This window comes from Elephantulus edwardii, unplaced genomic scaffold (assembly GCF_000299155.1).
Source record: "Elephantulus edwardii isolate Elephantulus edwardi_28Jun2011 unplaced genomic scaffold, EleEdw1.0 scaffold00197, whole genome shotgun sequence".
Classification (NCBI taxonomy): domain Eukaryota; kingdom Metazoa; phylum Chordata; class Mammalia; order Macroscelidea; family Macroscelididae; genus Elephantulus; species Elephantulus edwardii.
This window is the reverse complement of record NW_006399947.1, coordinates 5,564,654-5,568,171: the sequence shown is the minus strand read 5'-3', so window position 1 is coordinate 5,568,171 and position 3,518 is coordinate 5,564,654.

Here is a 3,518-nt window from a genome sequence, read left to right as displayed (position 1 = left end):
ATTCAGTGAGATTTTAGTTGCATGTAATGTTAATGATAGTGTTCAATAGTCCCCACATTCTGTTGGATAATCTTTTTTTGGATGGTAAAGATATAGATTACTTCCAGCCACTTGATCAGGTAATTGTCTTCCAAATTACTTGGAATAGGATAATGGACATATTCAGGGCTACATCTGTTTGTTGAAATGTGCCAAGTGGGATTCCAACAATACCTGAGACCTTATTTTTTGCCAATGTCTTCAGAACAGTTTGAATTTCTCTCTTCATTAACATTGGTTCTTGATTATTTGTTGCTTCCTGAAATGATCCCATGTCAGTCAATTTTCATTTTTTATATTTTTATATACAGATTCTGTGTGGATTCCTTCCACCTTTTTAAATTCCCTAATCATTCAAGGTTTTGTCTATAGAATCCTTCAGTATAAAATTTGAAGCTTGAATTTTTCTTTGGTTGTTTCAGCTTGAGAAATGCCAAGCATATTCTTCCTTCTTGATTCTAGCTCTAACTATTTGTTTGTAAATTTTCTCATAGCACTGTACTTGGCTAGCAAAATTTAATTGAGCCAGTTTTTAAATAATCATTAAATAGTAATAAATTATAAGAGCCATTTGAAATAATCATTTATAATACAGTACTCATAAGAATTAATACTACTGATAATTCTAAACTATAAAACAGAGATGGGTCTGTGATTTATAACACACAGAAAAATATGTTATTTAGAAAAAATAAAATAAGCTTTACTAATTAATTATTTTGTTATCTGATATTTTTAACTAAGATAATTGTAGAAATTATCCTATCAGCTATTATGCACATTAACAAGTGGTTATTGTGTTATAGCCACTGCACAATATCCCATTTTTCAACAAGAATCTCTGGTGAACTTCAGGAATCTGGAGTATACTACGGTTCTGTAGCTCAATTTCTTTATGTGCTAAAACAGTGTGGGGGAAAAGTATCAAATTAAGTATTTGGTAAAAGTATATGTGAGTTTTATGACAGTCTAAATGGAATTGATCTGCCCCTGAGGTCTCACCTGGATTAGATGAAATGCACAGCCAGGCTCCCAGAAGCCTTTCAGGAAGCCTTGATTCTTGGTTACTTTCCAGTTCCTGGAGAGAATGAGAGCTCCTGGATCACAAAATCAGGATTTCTTTGGGAGACTTAGAGCCCTGGAGGCAGCTCTATGATGAACATTCTGACCCAACACAGGGAATAAGTGAAAGTTAACTCATCAATTCTCCTCTCTTACAACTCCATTTTGTCCAACTTTCTTAGCCTCCTTATCAAGAGAGGAATATTTAATAAGGAGAATTGATGCCTTTGAGCTGTGGTGTTGGAGAAGAATATTGGTGATACCACGGACTGACAAGAGAATGAACAGGTTTTTCTGGAGAGGGTTAAACAATGCTGCTTCTTGAAGGCAAGGATTCTGTAGCTTCATCTGGCATACTTTGGACATGTTGCAAGGAAGGACCAGTCTTTGGAAAGGGATGTCATGCTCGGGAGGGTGGAGAGCCAGTGCAGGAGATGAAGCTCTTTGATGAAATGGATTGATTCAGTAACTGGTTTCGTGGAGGTAGGTGTGTCAGAGATAATAAGATTGGCACAGGATAGAGCAGGATTTACGGCTGTTGTATTTAGGTTGCGACTTAACGGCACATAACAACAATAACAAAAACAACCTGGTACTGAAGAGCAATGATGTCAGTCTGAAAACTAAGGTTTACCTGATCTAGGTTATTATCTTCACAATTATTTGCTATGCATCAGAGAGCTGGACAATGACTAAGGATTTTAAAAGGATTGATGGTTTTGAGTTGTGGTGCTAGAAAAGAGTGTTGAAGATACTGTTGACTGCCAAGAAAAGAAAGAGGTTTGTCCTAGAGAGGATGAAACAAGGCTATTCTCAGGAGGCAAACATTTTGGAGCTCTGTCTCACATACTCTGGGCACATTACAAGGAAGGAGCAGTCCTTGGAGAGGAACATTATGCTCAGAATGGTGGGTACAGTTCATGAGAGGAAGACTCAATTTGAGATGGATTGACTCAATGACTGGAGAAATGGGTTTGTTGGAGACAATAAGATTGGCCTAGAATAGGGCAGGTTTCAAAGCTAATGTATATAAAGCTACCACTTGATGGTGACTTGATGGCACATAACAACACCCTGGCACTAGTGATTTGAATAGAAAGGATTCAACCAAATGATATAAGAACTTTAGAATAACTCATTAACACTTTCTGATCTGTAGATGACACATCTTGCTTCCTAAGGGTGAAAAGGACTTGGAGCTCTAGCTGATGAAGATCAGTATGTATTATAAACCAAGTAAGGAAAACGATAATCCTCCTCATAGGCTTAAGCAGAGAAGTGATTACGAAGATGGTGCAGGATCGGGCAGTGTTTTGCCCTATCGAACACCACCTGAAAGCACCAGACTGATTCAAAAACACATTTTCATAATCACTTCCCTATGCAATGGAAATTGATTGTAAGTGTGTAACTATCATTTTATATGTAGGCTCTGTCAAGGTGATTCCAATTCAGCGTGACAGAGAATAACATCCTGTATGTTTTCTAACCTGTAATCTTTAGGGAAACAATTTTCCAGGTCTTTGTCCAGTTGGCACGTGGTTTGAATCTACCAGCTGTTCCACAAAAGAAAGATAGTTGATCTCCTCCTATTCCATTAAATGTCTCTGAAAACCTGCTGGAGAGTCAGGTATGGGTGACTTCCAACTCAATGATAGGTAACAACAACATCAACTATTAAGTAGGACAAGCTGAATCTATACTGGTCATATCTTAATTATCCACAACCTATCGGTAATGAAGAGCTCTCAGAGATTTCTTCACCTTTACAATGACTGGTTTCTGAAACTACAGAGATCCTAGCTACAGGGGAAAATGATCATAAAAATCTATATTTTTATTTTATATGTTATGTTTTTCTGCCATGTTTAAATAATGTTAAGACTTAATATGATTTTCTTTTTACCAGTCTGTACTTTTTTAAACTTTTAATTGTAATTTGATCCAAGTTTTACAGAGGAAATTGGTATTTCACTAAACCATTCGTATGTGTTTTGTGTTATGATATTGATTATATTCTTTATATTGAATCATCACTCTTGCCACTATCCCTATGTTATCCTTTATTCAATTCATCCTTCTATCCTCTACATTCTTGCTTTCTGAATTATATCTCTGAGTTAAGTGTTTCTCTTGTACCTTGTACGGTTGATTGTCCTAAAACTGATTACCACCCTATTCACTTTGCAGGATAATGTGTTGCTTGGCTGAAAGTTGTGCTACAGGAGCAAGTTCAGTTTCAGACTCAAAGTTTAGCTGAAGGGCTCAGCCTTGGAAGCTCCACCATTATCCTTCAGATGAGTAAGTTTGGCCATTTTCATGATTTTGAGGGTTTCCATACATTTATTTCTCACTCATCAGATAAATTTTTAACCAATAAAAACCAATCTTAAAAATTATAATAGAATCCTTCAGAA